Source organism: Pleurodeles waltl, chromosome 2_2 (assembly GCF_031143425.1).
Source record: "Pleurodeles waltl isolate 20211129_DDA chromosome 2_2, aPleWal1.hap1.20221129, whole genome shotgun sequence".
Lineage (NCBI taxonomy): Eukaryota > Metazoa > Chordata > Amphibia > Caudata > Salamandridae > Pleurodeles > Pleurodeles waltl.
This window is the reverse complement of record NC_090439.1, coordinates 783,872,489-783,892,781: the sequence shown is the minus strand read 5'-3', so window position 1 is coordinate 783,892,781 and position 20,293 is coordinate 783,872,489.

Sequence of the window (20,293 nt, the reverse complement as noted above, 5' to 3'; positions counted from 1 at the left end):
GCAGCTGCCGCTCTATTAAGAAACTCCTTGGATACATACAGGCTGAATCCACACTTCCAAGCTGGCAGAGTCTACTTTCCAGGTAAGGGAGAGATTGTTTAAAACAAACACTGAAATACTGCTTGTCTCGTACTCTGAAATATGGCTTTTTTAAGGCAAAAAACAGGGGAAGCAAACAGTATCCAAACAATTTAAATCACAGAGACAGATTAAGCAGTCTCCTAAACACACTCTGCAAGATGTATGTAGCCTTTTTACTTAGAAAAGAAGGGGGGGTTTATGCAGTCTTGTGCCACAAACTAGAAAGGAAATCCACACAGTCACAGCAAAAAAAAACACCACTTTAAAAGGTCAAGCTGCGTGAAACACAGAGAGTCTACAGTAAAACAGGCACGGGTAGCTGTAAAAAAACACTTTGAAACAAATAATACTGTTTCCCAGAAAAGTCTGGGGCTCCTTACCTAGGTCTTTGAGGAATCCTTGAACACTGGGCTGTATTAGGACACAGGGAAAATGCTGGGCTCACAAAATGGAGGTGGCTGTCTTGGGCTCCCCCCCCCACAAACTTAAGGGGCCAGAGCAGGTGTTGGAGGAGGGCTCAGGTTGCCAGAGCCTCAGAGAGCCAATCAGCTAAGTCCAGTCCCTGTGGGCGGGGATGAGGCAGCTGCTGCTCTATTCAAAATCTCATTGGATACAAACAGGCTGAATCCACACTTCCAAGCTAGCAGAGTCTACTTTCCAGGTAAGGGAGTGATTGTTTAAAACAAACACTGAACTACTGCTTATCGCGCACTCTGAAATGTGTTTTTTTTAAGGCAAACAACAGGGGAAGCAGACAGTTTCTAAACACAATATAAATCACAGAAACAGATTGAGCAGTCTCCTAAACACACTCTGCAAGATGTATGTAGCCTTTTTACTTAGAAAAGAAGAGGGGGGTTTATGCAGTCTTGTGCCACAAACTAGAAAGGAAATTCACACAGTCACGGCTAAAAAACACCACTTTAAAAGGTCGAGCTGCCTGAAACACAGATAGTGTACAGTAAAACACACACGGGTATCTGTAAAAAAACACTTTGAAACAAATAATACTATTTCCCAGAAAAGTCTGGGGCTCCTTACCTAGGTCTTTTAGGAATCCTTGCACACTGGGCTGTATTAGGACACAGGGAAAATGCTGGGCTCACAAAATGGAGGAGGCTATCTTGGGTTTCCCTCCACAAACTTAAGGGGCCAGAGCAGGTGTGGGAGGAGGGCTCAGGTTGCCAGGGACTCAGAGAGCCAATCAGCTAAGTCCAGTCCCCGTGGGCAGAAGGGAGGCAGCTGCTGCTCTATTCAAAATCTCCTTGGATACAGACAGGTCGAATCCACACTTCCAAGCTAGCAGAGTCTACTTTCCAGGTAAGGAAGATATTGTTTAAACAAACACTGAAATACTGCTTGTCGCGCACTATGAAATGTGGCTTTTTCTAAGGCAAAAAACAGGGGAAGCAGACAGTTTCTCAATACAATTTAAATCACAGAAACAGATTGAGCAGTCTCCTAAACACACTCTGCAAGATGTAGGTAGCCTTTTTTACTTAGAAAAGGGTGGGGGTTCATGCAGTCTTGTGCCACAAACTAGAAAGGAAATTCACACAGTCACGGCTAAAAAAAACACCACTTTAAAAGATCAAGCTGCCTGAAACACAGAGAGTCTACAGTAAAACAGGCACGGGTAGCTGTAAAAAAACACTTTGAAACTAATAATACTACTTCCCAGAAAAGTCTGGGGCTCCTTACCTAGGTCTTTTAGGAATCTTTGAACACTGGGCTGTATTAGGAGGTATAGTCATCTCATTTGGTAAGTAGCCCATTGGCTACTACTCTCCACTCCCCTAAACACCCCTAAATTGAGTGTTCAAGTGTCTCCCTGACAAAAGGTACTTGTATTCATCCTGACTCAAGAAGAAGAGGACAAAGAAGAGCAGAAGAAGCGGGAATTGTGGACAGCTGGCGGACTTTTGGCACAAAGCTCTGCCTGCTTACCTGCTCCTGTCCCGACAATCGCAACACTCTGACTCTTCCTGCAGCTGTGCATCCTCCAAGAGCCTCTGAGAACCTCCATCACTTCACCAAATTGTCAGCATCTCCCCTGAAGGGGAGGAGCCACTTCCTTGCAGTCTGCATGTACCAAAACTGCAATGTCCTGTGCACCGCTCTGCTGACCACTGGAGTTGTCACGTAGGCTCTCATTATTCTAATGAGACTACTGGGTTTTGAGCAGCAGGATCGACCACGATGTGGGAGACTGAGTCTAACCCACTGCGGGTGACACCTGTCGCTCTAAATCCGGGTTTTGCTCTGGCTAACTAGCAGTGCCTCATCTCTACCAGAGGATAGTGATGATTGGGCAGCCGAGCGCATGACATACTGGGCTTCTCAGGGAAGTCGTGGTCACTCAGGTCACATCCGGTTCTCTCATTTACAATTTAGTCTCATCTATAAACGACAAACAGAGGCAGGATATGTTTCAATAATGAGTTTAATAAAACAACTGCATCTTAGATAGCAAAGCGTGAGCTGCAATACCCAGGACGATACAACATGACAGTATTAAAATTGTGACGAGAAGAGTGAAGCATAAAAACAGCGCTATCATATTGTCACTATGATCGATGGACTATTTCCCATCTAAGCTATAATTTGAGCACAGCATGTTAACCTCTAGTTCTGCCTTTCAGGTTCCCTTGGGAAGACATCAACCCCCATACCTGAGCTGAGGCCTGTGGTCTGCGTTAGCATCTGTAGCGAAGCATTCAGCAATCAGCATACAGTCGTGGTTCCCTGGCTGGAGTCTCCCTCTAACGTGTAAGGGACAAGGAAGTGTTTATATAACAACATAGCTGATGCTCTGAGAAAATGACCTTACGTAAGGATGTGTATTTTCTACGAATGTTGGAAACTAAACTTCTACCACGTTCACTGGCAATGTACCGAACTGTAGCCTTGAACGAAGCACAGAGTGATCAAAAATGTCTTGTTTGAGAACAGAGTGCTGGGCTAGGCAAAACAGTTAGATAGATGAAAATAAAACAAGACCGTAAAAATGGGTATTGTAATAATAACAATGCAAAGCCGAATAAAATATATCTAGGTTAAAGTGCACAGCGGCCTAGTGTGTCAAAATAACGTGCATGGAGCTATAACTAAAATGGCTACACAACACCCTCCCCTTGTCGGTTGAAAGTGGTTCAAAGCCAAAGCTAAAATGTTATTGCTCAAAAGCTCAACCTAAGATATATGTAAAAGCAAAGTCAATTCGGACAAGTTAAAGGAACACACAAGCATCCAACGTGACAATTTAAAATATGAGCATGTGGCATATAACCGAATTTGAAGGGCAGGTCAATTTTAAAAAGTTCCAATGTAAGTACGAGTCATGGAGAACAGGAGATCTTCCACTTCGGCCTATGTTAAAATTGGAAAGTCCTTACCAAGAAGGATCAAGGAGCAAGTGTGTTCCATAGCCCCAGTGTCAACCAAGGCGGCATCCCGTGTTGTGCCCATTGATGAGTTGTGAACACCTTCCTCCAGGAAGGTTAACTCATACGTAGCTTCAAGCAGCCAACACAACCTCAATGCGCATGTCCGGTAATGAACCCTCAACGAGAACATCAACAGATCAGCGTCTACTGCAGGCAAGCGCTGCTGTGAAAGGCAGATCTCCAGTGCATGTTCGAAACAGCACCAGAGGGACTAAAACACGGGCTGCACACAATGCAAAACCGGTCTGAATGACAAAGACCAGCCACACTCCAATTGCTGCAGGAGTGTTGCTCCAAAATACTGCATCATACGGTCACAACACAGCTGCGCTGATGGGAGCGCCATCATTTCTCCTCGTTGTGGCGGGACAGCCATTGCACATAAACAACAGCAACAGCAACAGCAGGATGCCAGCTACTAAAGCCAAAGTTATCAGAAATCCCCTGAAAATACTACTGAAAATTGAGTGGATAACTGAAGGTATCAAATCGAATACGGAGGATAAGGTGTGAATGAAACCAGAACCAACAGCTTTGAAAAAATTTGCGATTCCAGTTGTACTGGACATATTAAATATTCGTCCCACGAGTTCACCAAAGTGTCTCGGAAAGTTTGTATTTAACAGGGACTGTATTTCTGCCGATGACCTTGCCACTTGAAGTGCGTAGGTCTTGCGCTCAGATGTAAGGGTCACATGGTTTTGAAACAGTAAAGCCTTGGGATTGCTTTACTTGTCAAAATTCACGTTTGAAGTAGCAATGTGAGGCCAAATATCAGCTACCTCCCTAATTTGAGTGGGGGGAAAGAGTATGTTTCGGCAGCATGTAACGACCTTAGAGACCGAAACAACGTAAACTATTTCGGCCCGCATGCCACAACAGTACTCACCATTGAGGAGGACGTAGGTGCCGTTTGAAAGCACCTGGAACATAGGTCTAATCAAGGGGCCTGGAACTCCCTTCAGATAACAAGCCAAGTTTGCAGCAGAGGTGTTACACACCCCATGCAAGGACAGCTGTTTACAAACCGTCGAATGGCTGACTGAAGTCTTGCATTCACTACCGCTAAGAAAGACTTCTTTCATGCCACTGAAGCATTTGTACGAGAAGGGAAGCTCCCACACCTCATGAATGTAACTATCTCCTAGCTTTTCATATCTGCCCACCGGAATGTGTTTTAAAAAGGAGGTGAATTGAAGTGTTGAAGTAGGCAGATTAAAAACCCCATGTATTAACACTCAGCAGATGGTGTTTCGGCCACAGTAAAAGGCAACTTTTCTAATTTCTCGATGTTAAGCATGACAAAAGTTGCTTCCTTCTCAGCCATTAGTTGTTGTTGTCGCGTTAAATTAAAGGAAGAAAATATCTCCCTTGCACTGACATGCTGCCAGGGAACGCGTCCCGCCTTCAATGTTTGAAGCATCCAACCCAACTGCATAATGGACCTGATCTGACTCTGTCCATGGTGTAAAGAAGACATATCTGATTGTATAATGTCTATAGCAGAAGAGACGATATTATTTATGATATATATCCGGTCGGACAAGGTGTTAATCCCATTATCCACAACAGCTAATGCTTTTTTTAGATTTTCCTGATCTATTTGCCTTAACTAGGCAGCAGCATCTTGTTGGGAAAGTTTCCAAATTTCATTATATACTGCATATAAGAAATGCTTCCTACGTGGTGTTCAGGGGCCTAACTGTCACGACTCACGTGCTGCTTGCGCCTGGAATTTGCAGATCTGGTGGCGTGGATCTTCAATGTTCGACTTTGGCCCAAAAAGGGGCGACTCTTTCTGGTAGCCACGGTGCTGTAGGCAATGGTGACGCCAAGAACAGACCGTGCTCTTCAGAAAATAGCGCCAGAGGAGAAAAACCCCTTTTGAAAAAGGGGAAAAAACCTCCAAACAGGAAGATTCCTGGAAAAAACAAGAACAAACAAACAGGAATCCAAAAGGAGCAAAAGTCAGGAAACACAGAATGCTGAAATCCAGAACCAAAGGTGAGGAAATCAGGAGCGAAGACACTAACTGAGCAGAAAGTGTTGCAGCGCAAAGAAAGAAGAGAACACAGCCCTTATATACTAAAAAACAGGAAGTGACCCACAGGAAGTAAAAGGACACCATCTTAGACAGGGAAACAACACATAGAACAGAATAGAACAGGAACCATAGAGAATAGGGAACAAGGAATGCTGGGAAAGAACAGGAATCTGGGAAGGGGGAAAAGACATAAAGAAAGGCACCACAAAAGACTGCAGGAAAGAAGAAAAAGAAAAAGAAACGAAAAGATAGGTAAGAGGGGTCATAGACCCCAGCATAGTGGAGAGCAGAAAGTAGAACGAGGCCCCATGCTATGTCTGGGGCCTCGATAAGCGCAGGAGAGGCTGGGGGCGCGCCGCGTCTTCAAGACGCGGTGTGCGGCCCGAGCCGAACGCCCGGCTTGAGTCGAGCTCTCGGCTCGCGCCGCGCGGTGCGGCGCGACACTAACAGGAAATCTTGTAAATCAGTGGTGTTAGACAGGAGACTGAGATGTTCTCTAACCGCATCTAGTGAGGATGATTTTAACCATTGCTGGCACAATTTTCCCACACTATGGCCCTCAATTGGCGATCATACCGCCAACAGGCTGGCCGTACAATTCGCCATATTTTGACCGCAGTGGTAGCGCCGCAGTCACACCGCCGGGACCGGCGGTTTTCCGCCATCGTTGTCCCGGCGGTTATAATCTGCCAGGGCAGCGCTGCTTGCAGCGCTGCCCCGGGGATTATGACTCCCCTTCCCGCCAGCCTGTCCATGGCGGTAGAGACCGCCATGGAAAGGCTGGTGGGAAGGGGTGTTGCAGGGCCCCTGGGGACCCCTGCACTGCCCATGCACTTGGCATAGGCAGTGCATGGGCCCCCAGGCACAGACCCACCCTGCTTTTCACTGTCTGCACAGCAGACAGTGAAAAGCGTGACTGGTGCAGCTACACCCGTCGCATGGCCGCAACACCGCCGGCTTGATTAGGAGCCGGCTGCAATGTTACGGCCGACATCCCCTTGGGCCGGCGGGCGGAAACTCTGTTTCCGCCCGCCGGCCCATGGGGGATGTTGAAATGCAGCCGGTGGGTTTGCGGCCGCATATGCGGCAGCTTGGCAATTCAACCTTGGCGGGCGGCCTCTGCCGCCCGCCAAGGTTGTAATGAGGGCCTATATGTTGTAATTATACCCACATGCTCTGATGATATATAGACAGTGTCTGGCCTACTCGTCCTAAAATCCACTGAGGAGTTAATAAAATGTTGATGACACCCATTGGTATCTATTGGCCACAATAACCACCCACCAGGACGTGTCAGTGATGCATTACATGTACCAATCTTGACCCATTCATCGAGCTGATTTTCAGTTGCATTTGTATATTTTTGCCATTTATAAAACTTTGCGGGGGCAGGTATACTGGGCATGTTTAATTCCCTAATTTTAGCTAAGCCTAAACAACTTGTCTGTTGTACTGTTTAGTTAAAAAGATCATTTGTACAGGAATAAGGCATGCGCTAAACAAGGCTTCCTTTCCCTTAATTTGCCAGTTTCTTGTTCCCCACACACTTTTCAGATCAATCGTTTTCAGCCAATATTCATAGCCTTCTATCGATAACCGGGAAACAAAGGATTCCGAAGATATAAATTTCGTATTGGTCATTAATATATGTATATCCTTAGTAGGTGGTACTTTAAAATAATATGACTCAGCATTTTTCACATTGTACCCAGAAAAATATGCAAACTTTTCAGGATATGTTTTGCAACTTCCCTGTGGCGGAGTCGGGCAATGTTCCCATTGCGTGTAATTAAAAACAGTTCTGGAGCTGCTCGCTCTATGTATGAAATGGTGCCCATAATAACTATAGCAAAACATATCACCATAATTTTCTTTAAATTGGTAAAAATCTTTGTTTTCAAAGACAGTATAATATTTCAATCCAGTCATCATAGAATCAACTGTCTTCACATCCCAATCATCAGAAACAATGCCTGGTATTACTATATGATTCATTGAGGATTTGAACACATACGGTATTTGATTAACTTCCGTAGGGCCGTATATATCAAACATTATTTTGTCCCAAACAATCCCATCAGGAATTGGCACTGCGGAAATGTTCAGAAAGGATAAGTCTCTTCGGACTTTATGTGATGAAAAATGTGGTTTTAAGGCCTCCTCCACCAGTTCAACTGTTGATCTTTCAGGAATAAAGTGACCATGTATTAATAAGAAATAGGTGATGACAAAACCAATCCAAAGTAGAAAGGCTAAGACAGTCAAAGAGAGCCATAGATAGTTCCGTGGAAAAATAAAATAAGTTTCTTTAAGCCAGTTTTTTATCTTACGTGTACTTGACAAGTCAGCTGCCGAAGAGGTGAATGAGTCCAAGAAGTCATCGTTGAAGTCGGCAAAATATCCAGAGGCAGTTCGTGCAAATGGCAGACCCATTGTCAGTTGTGGAGTTGGTGTTTCCTGTGGTGGCACACTATAGATAGCACCAAACGTTTGTGTTGGAGTTGAGTTAACCTGGTCAAATGTTTCTAAATTAGTTGACGTTAGTGGAACTAATGCAAGATCATCTTCCACCCTCCCCAAGCTCGGAGAGGTGTCGGTGTTGGTACATACAACTTATAGAGAAACTTCTTCGTCAGTAGTGAGAGGGATTCTGGAACTACTGGATGTTCCTCTTGGTCGGCTGTGCAGGATCGGCCACATGGTGTAGTTTGACATTTTCGATGGAGACAAAACAATTTTCTTTGGCACCTGCCAACGGTGGTAGAATTACAGTTCTGGTACTGTGTATCCCTAGTACTGGGACTGGTGCTCGATAAGAAGGGCCAAATTCCTTTTTCACAACAACTTTTTCACATACAAGATCCCCAACTTTGGGAATCCAGCCAGTAGATGTTACAGGCACATCCTTGATTCCTTTGGAGGCGGCACTGTTAGAAGAATTATCATCATGGAACTGTTGCAATTCCTGTAAGACAGTGACACGTTAATTTATGTCAAAAGGTGATTCTGCTGCCTCCACTCCTGGACCATCAAGATCTGGAACATACATTTGAGTTCTAAACAGGCACTCATATGAAGTATGACCCCCCCCAGGGACCTTCTAGGCAGATTATTTAGTGCTCTCTGGACTCCATATAGGTGGTTAAGCCAACTACGACCAGTACCTAAGACTCTGGCTGTTAAAGATTGCTTTAAATCACAGTTTAATCGCTCCACAACACTATTTCCCTTAGGATGAAATGGAGATGAGTACTGGAGTTGGACCCCCAACAAAGCCATGGCGTCCCTGAATGCCCTTGAGGCAAAAGCAGGGCCCTGGTCAGAATGGAAAGCCGCAATTGCATATGTACCGATAAAGACTCGCAAATCTTTAACAACAGTCTAGAGCGTCAGCCGAGCGTTGTGGCCACACCCATAAAAATCTGGAGCATGAATCAACAGCAACTAGAATATAGTTGTATGCACGATCAGGTGTTAGGGGACCACAGTGGTCCAAGTACACCCATTGTAATGGTTTGTTAGAAATTAAGAGGGGTGTCTGTGGCGGGTGCTTGGCAGTGGAAACTTTAACTTGTTGACAGATGTCACAACAAAGGACATACTGCTTTGTCTCTTTGTAAAGACCTGGCCACCAATAACGGGCCTGCAAGATCGAAATTGTAGCCGCCACGCCAGCATGGGCAGATGCCACCCCCTCATGCGCTGCTTTAATCAACCCTGGTCTTATGTCTTTGTTTGGAATGTCCCTTACACCTACACCTGGTATTCTAACTTCAGCGTTGAGGTGATCGGCCATTCGGTGGGAATATTTATTAGGAAATCATTTAGGATAGGGCTTATCAGCCGTAGCTGTCACGGCAGCCCAAATGTCTGCATCCAGTTTGGAACTCGAACGAGTCACTGCAGCTACAGTGGACACTGCCACTGCTGACTTTGCGGCTTCATCAGCCAATGTATTTCCAGCAACGTGTATCCCAACGCGCTGGTGTCCAAGTGTGTGTACAACATGGACATTTGGTAGCGTCTCTTTCAAATCTGCTACTTTCCCCCACAGAAGTCTGTGTTTAATGGTGTTGCCTTTGGAATCTCTGAACTCATTCTGGCGCCAGTAATGCAGGTATTCATTAAAGGACTGGACACAATAATACAAATCACCAAAAATCAGCGTAAGCTGTGCAGGATCCGTGTGTTCCAGTGCCATCAGCAGAGCTTTTAGTTCTGCCAATTGTGCTGTGCAATTCCCTAGGGTTTGCGTAAAGGTATGTAGAGGACAACATGTATTGCCCTCCATGTAGCCACTTAGGCTGCGCAAGTAGCAGAATATTGGTGTTTAGTTCCAATTGCATGTTGTGCTGAGCCATCGGTGTACATGACTCTGATATTGTTCAATAGGCAATGTATTTGCTGGAACTGGGTATTCTATTTCGTATTGTAAAAATTCTTGAGTTTGTAACTTTGGGTCAAAAATGTAATCTACGTCAGTGGCTGTCAGAGATGTAGCCCATTGTATCCAACGAGGATGTAATGCTTTTGCGTTTGGAACGCTAGCTTTTGTAACAGCCTCTAGGGCTGGTATCGGAGAAATGACAAAAATGCGTTTTCCTTGGGCAAGAGGTCTTTCTTTAATGACAGCCATCTGCACAGCAGTTAGAATTTTTTCAGTGGGAGCAAAGCGTTGTTCTGCCGTTGAATATAAGTGTGATTTGTATGCAATCGGGACTGTCTCACCTTCATTAAATGTCACATAGGTGAAACCAATGGCCCCAGCTATTACTCTGATGACCAAGTGTGTTTTGTTGTTCCTTGGGTGTAAGTGTTGTGCCGCAAGCATGTCTGTTTGCAACTCTCGAAGAATGCGTGTATGTTCAATTGTCCAGAATTTACTTGAAAAATCGGGACGTATTAGATCATATAAAGGTTTTATGTGTATAGCATAATCTGGAATGTAAGTTCTGCCAAAATTTAGAAAACCCAATAGAGATTGGAGTTTTTTAATCGTATTTGGTGGTTGTAACTGTGCTCATTTCTCTAACAATTGTGGTGCTAGGCTCTTTCCTTCACTTGACAGCTCATATCCTAGGAACAGGACGCTGGGGAAGGCTATTTTTGTTTTTTTGAAGTTGAATTTGTAGCCAAATTCAGCAAATCCAACAATAATGTGGGCTACCCGTCTTAAATGTTGTAGTAATTCATCATCCGTAAGATAGATATCATCTACATAGGATAATGCTTCAGTGTCAATCTTGTGCAAAATTGCAGTAACACGAGCTGCCAACAGTCCTGGCCTGTTCTTATACCCCTGAGGTAAACAACAGCATTTTTTCTGGGAGCATAGTGCACAGAAACTTGTTAAGTCTCTACTCTCAGGTGCTATATTCTGGCAGAAAAAGCCATTGGAAATGTCCAGTGTTGTGCTGTATTTTTTACGCACTATGTTGTTCATTAGTGCTGTGCTATGCGAGTTTTGGATAGCATAAGTGCGTTTATGACTGTGTAAATGTCTGTAGTCTAAGACTATTCTATATGAATGGTCTGTCTTAGCTACTGGTAATAATGGATTATTCATTGGCGAGACACAGGGATAAATTACGCCCTGGTACTCTAATTGCGTGAGTATTTCTCTCACTGGTGCTTTTGCTTCATGTTTTATAGGATACTGAGGTTTGGGGTTGAGGTTCACTTTTAATTGGAATTATATGGTAGGGGGAATCTTTATCCCATCATACGTGATTTCTGTATAATGCGGGTGCTTGTGCTAAAGCCCATTCAATGGAATAGGATTCAGCGAGTTCCTCTGGAATAAGGGGAGAGAAGGAAGGCTTAATGACTTCTTCTCCATGTGGGCAGGTACGGCCAAATTCAGGTTGCCAATCTTGTTCGCCCATCAAGACATCATATATGTTTACTACGCGATCCCAAAAGATTGCGTCTATTATGCGTTCAAGGTCTCCTTCTAACTGTAGCGTTACTTTATACACCCTATCAGGCGTGGAGACACGCATGGTCGCAGTCTCTACTTGTATAAAGGCTTCAGTTGCTTTCACCTCCAGATGCTCTAGAAGATTCCGGCAAACTATTGTGACCTCTGCTGCGCTGTCTAGCAATGCTAGAGCCCAATTCTTGTTCTTCAAGAGGACCCTCTTCCTGAGTGGCATGTCGGACTCTGACTGCTGCCACTTTTTTCTTTTTGAATTGTGGTTTTTGTTGGGCGGGTTTCTCTTCCTTTTTAACAGAAACCTCCAAAGAGCATTGTGATTCCTGTCTTGGTTTGACGTACTCTGTCCTTCGCTCGGATTCCCCACCTCTCTCATTTAGTTTTTCCGATGAGTCCTGAAAGGAACGAGTTTGGCGTGTATCAGTATATTGATATCTATCAGGTGTTTTTATGTTATCTCTATTTCTGAGATTATACCTATTCTGCGGGGTCTCCATACGCAGAGATTCTCCCCACTCTTTTTTAGGAGTTTGTTGCTTTTTATCCCAGCTTTTCTTATTACCCTCAGGTGCTTGCTTAGGGGAATCTTTACTCGATTTACCCAGAAATTATGGTTTTTGTGGTCTGGCCCCTAGACTACCTCGGCCAATACTTGAATAGGTCTCTGCTATTATTTTAGGCAGCTCTCGTTCCTGATCATGTTGTGGAACGTCACGGAGCCGCATGCGCACTGCAAGCGCCACTGCTTCCTCTTTAAGATTACTTAAAATGATTGAGGATACTGTGGCAAAATTGCCCATCAATTGCATCCCTAAATCTAGGGCAGGGACAGCCCGTATTCATCTTGAATTTGTTTCAACACCTCCGGTAAATTGGCAAGTGTTGGTGTTCCATGTGCGGTTGTATGGAGCGCAGCGAACACCATGCCCCAGGTATTGCAGTTATCTACTGTAGGGACAATCCAAAGGGCAAGCACATTGTTAATATTCTATGTTTATCCTGAGGTCCCATATGGGGAAATACTGCCTCCAGCGCATTAATCTGTTGTGCTAACCAAAACAGAGTTTCCTCTCGTTTGGGGGGTACTTTACCCATAATCGAATGTACAGTCGCAGGATTTATACCTGGCATTGCTGCATGTGGATGTGCTGGAGCAGCACGTGCTGGGTTTGTATTAAGTGTTTGCATCGCAAATTGTACTAATCGTCTATATATCCCTATTAGTTCAGTATATAAACGGCAAACCTCAGCTACCGCTAAATTTGAAACCGCAGGATGTGGTGTACAAGTGGCCAATAAAGGCAAGGTAGGACCGTCATTACTTAGAGGACCTAACCTTACTGGTAATATTGTGTGGGGTAGGGCTCCATCAAGCCAATTATTATGTTCTTGATAAGATAGAGGTATTTCTAAATAGGCGCATTTGCAGGTGTATATTGGTGAAATGTATTTGTGTTCAACTGCTGGAAATGTGACCCAAGAATAGAAAAGTTCTGCTCTATAAGCTGCATGGGCATCCACTACAAATGTGACTGGACCCCCCTGGGCCGTTAGGCCATTCGTTAATAGATGTGCAGTTAGATGTTGTCTCATACTAACCGCTATTTGTACCTGCTGAGGATTCGCCATTGTAGTGACACTATGAGTTCAGAGAAGGCACACCGGCTCTCCTTTTAAAGTTCAAGCTTGAACAACCTCCAGCTGCAGTAGGATAGCCGACGCAGCAGTGGTGGTAGTCCTCAGTATCACGGATGTCTCCGCATATGGTATTGAGGGGTCATTATATATAAAGAGACAGAGATACTCCGGAGGACCCAAAAATTAGTGCCTGACCAAACATTAGCGGAGCCATGTCGCGTAGGCTCTCATTATCCTAATGAGACTACTGGATTTTGAGCAGCAGGATCGTCCACGGTGTGGGAGACTGAGTCTAACCCACTGTGGGTGACACCTGTCGCTCTAAATCAGGGTTTTGCTCCAGCTAACTAGCAGTGCCTCATCTCTATCAGAGGAACATGCTGCATCTTCTTCTCCAGTCAGTGTCAGTGTCTCTATTGTTTGAGTCCTGGCAAGCACATCTTGTCTGCTCTACACAACATATGTTGCTATTTGATTCACTCATCTCCTGTCCGTCAGTACATTGCAGAAAATTCTAGCTAAGCAGACTTTATTAATATAAGAAGTTCAGGGACAGTTCAATACATGAACTTCTCTACAGTGCTAGTAATTTCAGCTTATGCATGAGGCCTGGCAAAACTAAGCCACAACTTCGGCTAAGCAATGTAATGCAAAACGTAAGTTATATATTTTAATATGACATATTACTACATCATTATTGCTCATTATCAATATTGTACTCATTTTTTATCATTTTTAGTATAACTCGTGAATGATGGCAGCCACTCTTCGTGGGCACATTTTCAAACGTGCACATTAATCTTTCTATGTTTAATTTGACTATCATGTTCTTGTTAATCAAAACACATTAATTAATAATCTCTAATTAACATATCTGCGTCAGCAATCCCTCCTCTGATGAATAAATATGTCATCACACCACCTTCACCATCATCATTTTCATAATTCAATTTCCTCAGTGTTTTGTCTCCTTCTCAATTCTTCCCTATGGATTCTTTCCCTGTTTTGTTCTTCCCTCCTGTGATTATTTTTAAATCTTCTCAATTTAATCTTTTGACACAATTAACAACAACCCCATAATCCTAATATGCAAGCAATCACAATTAATATGCCCTGTATGCTTTTTAATAATACCCCATTCCAAATGTTCCTAAGCCAATTTCCCACTGAAGCAAATCCTTTTTCAACCTTTTCCCAAACACCTGGTTCCTTCAATTCTTTTAAATCCTTACTTGAGTTAGCCAGGTTAGTGAGTAAGGGCCAGATGTAGCAAAGGTTTTTACCCATTCTGTGTCTATGGGAAAAAGTGTTCATACATATGGCCCTAAGTCTCTTATCTCCTTACTATTTTCTGGTATGTTAGAAAAACAATGCTAGAGTTAATCATTTTACAGACTCCGCCATCTTTCGCTAAAAGAATGTCTAAAGCAAGCCGATTTTGAAGCGTCATAGCTCTATGCGTGACTAATTCAGTATCTATCAGAAGTACTGCTCCTGTAAAATTTGTCAGCATGTTATCCTCAATAGTAGACAACTTTCGTATCTTGATCGAATTCAGGATGACTCCCACTGAAGGAATCAATGCACCAAAGATATCTCCCACAACTCCAGAAGAGGTTTCCCTCCTCTGTCGCTTATGATGTAATTAAGTCAAGCAGAAGAGGTTTCCCTCCTCTGTCGCTTATGAAGTAATTCAGGCAATTTCGGAAACTTCTTTAAGTCACCTATTTGATAAATCTTTGGGAAAACTATCCCCAAATAACATGTCCCATACCATCCTCTAAGAAGACGATAATAAGCATTGTGTCCACAAATATAATAAATCCCAGGAATCGCAGGGTTCTTACCATTCAACATAAAAGTCCACTTACTCTGAAACAAAAACACATGTCTACATTCACTCGTTCCCACAAATAAAGTGTCAGTGCATGATTTTGGCCTGTATATACAAAGCTTCCCTACATGCAATGCATCTAATGCTAATTTCCCTTGTGTTTTAATTGCAGTGTAAGCATAATCATTCTTGTAAGTCCTTTACTCCAAACCTTTTTCAAATCTTTCTTTTAATGCTTTTCTTCTGTCATCAGTATGCCCTAGAAAGCTCTTTTCTAAAGGTGTAAGCAAACATGTAAGATTGTTCTTGTGCGCATATGCTGTTCCAAATGTTAGAGTAGGCTCAAAGAATCCTCTAAACTAATACTATATCATGCTCTTTAGCTACTCTACTCAAATATATAATAATAGGAACAAATGAAAACACAACATCGTAATTAGAGTAAAAATACTGTATATTCTCTTGATTATAGAACCTTGTTAGTAGCAAACTACAGCTTATTCCGTAGGTTAATGGAAGACTGTGGTACGTAACCCCTTCCTCTACTGATGAAGGAATTTGCATACACACAAGACAATCCTTTGCATCCGTCGTTTCAACATACTCACTCAACAAGCGATAGAAAACGTTAGGAGAAAGCTCTCCTTGAGCATTAGTAGAGTCATGCAAATATTTATCATCTAACTTAAACCTCTCTAAAGCTGTTAGTGTATTAGTCTCAGGAGCAGAAGTATGAGTAACTCTTTTCATTTCATGAACAGACATTCCCACAATCATCACAATACACAAGATTCCACACCTAACTGCCAATCCAACGCTCATATATCTACAGCACCTAGCATTCCTAACTTGAATATTTAACTCAGCCATGATCTGTAAAGAATCAGAAAGCAGAAGTAACTCTTATATAAAGTGCAGTAAAAATCAAGAATAAAAAATTATTCTCTCACAGTTCAGTTTCACATCCAGGAAACCTTTTCCTTTGTCAAAATCGATTAGCAGCTTGTCACATTCGGTTTTCAATGTCAAATCAGGTTATCAATGTCTCTTTCGGTTTATTTTCAACAGTCTCTTTAAGGTAATTCAGATCAGCTCAACAATTCAGCTTCTTGTTTCCCTTCAGGTTACATCAAACTACTGACTCGGAACCTCTCTATCAAAAGAAAAGGACATAAACTTGTGTTGCCATTCATTGGTAGTTGCTTACACACATTCAGGACCTGCGTAACGCTGACTTGCTATTCTCTTTCTCTTCAACCTCCGATCGCCACTTATTTCTCCTTCACTTAATTATTCTTTTCTCGTACTATCTACTTCTTTCTCTATTGTTTCATTTATGGCCAATTCCTTTCTTTTCCCTACTTGCGACTCGGGCCAATTATCTCCTTTTTTCGATCCTTCTGTTAGTATTCTTCTCAGGATTGGACTCTTCTCTTCTCTTTCTCTATGGTGTTTTCTCTTGATGGACCTGCAACAGGCTCAGGAAGAGTCGGATCACCTTGACTTTGATCCGTCACAACTCTGTCCCCCTCTTGGTCTGGCACTTGCTCTGTCTGCTTTTCAACACCGTCTGCTTCTGGGAGAACCTCTGCTGTGCTAGGTTCTCCTGCTGTATCCGTTGGGATTGATTCTTCTGCACCCTCCTGTAATTCTTCACCTTCGTCTCTTTCAGGGGTAATAGAACCATTTTCCACAAGCTCTGGTTCAACTTCAGGCTCTATTGGCTCCTTTTCTGGTTCAGGTGCGACAACCTGTCTCGCTGTTGTTGGTGCTCTCAACAACGCTTCTTCATGATCCTGTGGACGTACCACTCTCTTGGTATGGCTCATGATACTTTCATTGTCATTAGGACCACCTGGTAAGGACCTCTCCAGCGCGGCTCTAAACACATCTTGCGAACATGTTTTCGAACAACGACCCAGTCACCGGCTCGCAGTTTATGTCCTGGATCATGGATGGGTAGCAGGGTGGTGGCCTGCACCTGCTGAAAGAGCAAACCACATCAGCCAGACCCTTGCAGTAGTCCAGCACCATATCATCTCTAATGTTTACAAGTGCATTGGCTGGAACTGCTGGCAATCTCATTGCTCTGCCCATGAGGATCTCATGGGGTGACAGCGACAGCCCTGTCTTCCTGTCAGGTGTATTTCTCATTGACATTAACACCAAAAGCAATGCATCTGGCCACTTCAGATTCATAGCTGCACACATCTTTGTAATTCTTGATTTCAAGGTACCATTCATCTGTTCCACTAGCCCTGATGCTTCAGGGCGGTAACTACAATGTAACTTCTGCTCAATGTTTAGTGCTGCACATAAGAGTTTAATCACCTCGTTGTTGAAGTGAGTTCCCCTATCTGATTCTAAAGAGATCGGAAACCCGAAACGTGGTATCAACTCCCTAAGCAATAGCTTTGCTACTGTGAGACTGTCATTCCTTCTTGTAGGGTATGCTTTAATCCAGTGACTAAAACACACACAATCACCAACACGTACTTCAAACCTTCACACACAGGCTTTTCAATGAAATCCATTTGCATTCTGCTGAGTGGCCCTCCTGCTCTTCCAATATGGCTCAAGTTCACCACTGTCCCTTTTCCCACATTTAGCTGCTGACAAATTATACAGCGATGTCATACTGCCTCTGCTGCCTGCCTAAACCTGGGATTAAACCAGTCAATCTTGAACTATAGAACCATGGCATCCCTCCCAATGTGTGCCCGTCTGTGGTAGTATCTGGCCATTTGTGACAAAAAACGATTTGGCAGAACCATCTGACCCTCTTCGGAAACCCAATTTTCATCAGCTCTTTGTACACATTTCAGTTTTGACCAAAGTCATTTTTCATTATTTTGCAATGTTTTTAACTCTTCCAAAGTATCAATCACTTTCAGTGCAAAACTTGTACATGTGTTGTCTTCTTCTGACATCAGTTCCCACTTGTCTTTGAACGATATACAGATCAATGTGCAAAACCTTGCGACTTGATCCGCATATCCATTTCCCAGTGAGATGTAGTCTTGTGACTTTTGATGTGCACTGTATTTTACCACACCAATTTCTTCAGGTAACTGTATTGCGTACAACAATTCCTTTATTGTGTCGCCATTTCTTACTGGTGAAGCAGTAGAGGTCAGGAAACCTCTTTGCGACCACAATTGACCAAAACCATGAACAATTCCAAACCCATATTGGCTTTCAGTATAGATTATAACTCTCAGTCTTGCAGAAACATGGCACGCTTTAGTAAGAGCTACCAATTCTGCCACTTGTGCAGAATACACACCTCGAAGCCAAGAAGCTTCTAATGTCCCTGTAATGGTGCACACAGCATATCCTGCTCTCAATGTTCCTGTACCATCTCTGAGACATGAGCCATCAACACAGACAATTTGATCATTTTCTTCCAATCGTGTATCTCTGATATCTCGTCTTGGTTTTGTACACAGCTCACTTACCTCGAGACAATCATGCTCAATGTCTTCCCCTTTTTCAATCTCAACAGTATCCCTCGGAAGTAATGTTGCCTGGTTCAGCACTGTACATCCTTTCAATGTTACATTTGGAGCACCTAGAATGCTCGTCTCATACCTTGTCCATTTGGCACCAGTCAAATACTGTGTTTTTGTTCTTGTCAGTAAGACCTCAACAGAGTGAGGAACCATTACCGTTAGGGGGTATCCCATCACTACTCCCTCACATTGAGAAAGGTTTTGACCAACTGCGACAACTGCACGCAAACAACCTGGTAAGGCTGCTGCAACAGGGTCCAAGGCAGCTGAAAAATCGGCTACTGAGCGACAAGTACCTCCATTGACCTGTGTCAAGACAGGCCTCACGTTCAAGACAAAACAATATGAATGGCTTTGTGTAATCAGGCATTCCCAACGCTGGAGCTCTGCACAAACTCTCTCTCATCTCAGTAAATGCTTTCATCTGGTCCTGATCCAGTGTAATGGGATCTGTAACCTCCTTATGTGTCAGCTGCTGCAATGGTTTAGCAATCCCAGCAAAATTTGGAATCCACTGACGACAATAGCCTACCATTCCCAGAAACATTCTGACATCTCTCTGTGTAGTCGGTGGACTTCTCTGCAATATCATTGTAATCCTTTCTCTGGAAATTCTCCTTGACCCTTTCTCAATTTGGTGTCCCAGGTATTTCACTGATTTCGGACAATACTGCAATTTCAAAGGTGAGACTTTATGTCAGAATTTTCCCAAATGATTCAACAGGGCAATCGGGTCATATTTACACTCGTCCCTTGTCTTGGATGCAATTAGTAAGTCGTCAATGTACTGCACTAGAGTTGATTGGTACAGTAGTTCCAATGACTCCAAGTTCTTTTTCAGTATCTGATTGAATAGAGACGGTGACTCTGTGTACACTTGAGGAAGCCTGCACCAGCTATAGACTCTGTCTAGGAATTTGAAACTAAAAAGAAACTGACTATCCTCATGAAGAGGCACAGAAAACAAAGCTTGTGACAAATCAACCACTGTGAACCACTCAGCATCGCATGGAATCTGGAACAATATTACTGCTGGGTTCGGCATTACAGGTTAACACTTGACCACCATTTCATTCACTTTTCGCGAGTCCTGCACAATGCGCACTTTCTCACAGGGCTTCATTAAGCCCATTATCGTTAAATTAAACGATAAATCACCTTTCCTTTTCCAAAGGGTCCTCTCTGATCTACATCTAGGGACGCTGCAAGCATACATGGCTCTTCATCTGAATTCACACACATCCATTCATCGTTTATTCCATTCTCACTATGTAATGGGAATTGGTGCACTGTGTCACTACTTCTGTCTTTTCTCTGACCTGTGCCTTGCTGAGTAAGCATTGTCTGTTTCTGTTTCATCAAGGCTTGAGGTATCTGCATTTGCTGTCTAGGTACCATAAGAACCTGCTGCTGCATTGGTTGTAAATGTGTCACTTGTGCACAAGGCATTTGCATCTGCTGCATGGGTTGAAAATTCTGCACTTGATTCATGTTATTCTGGAAATTTGGATTAATTCCTCTCCTTCTAAGGACTTTCACAGTTTGAAGTGTATTGACATCACCACTTTGCTGAACAACACCATCCTGTACAATCAACGGACACTCCTGCTTCCAGTGTCCCACGTTTCCGCAAAGATGACATGGTAACATCTTTTTCATCCCTTCCACATCATTCTGAACCACTACAGTACTCAAATCCGGACCACGATTTATATTGGCTCCACGACCCCTACCTCTCACCTGAGGTTGGAACATGACAGTTTCCTGCTGCTGTGATATCTGTTGCACTAAAGCTTCCTTCAC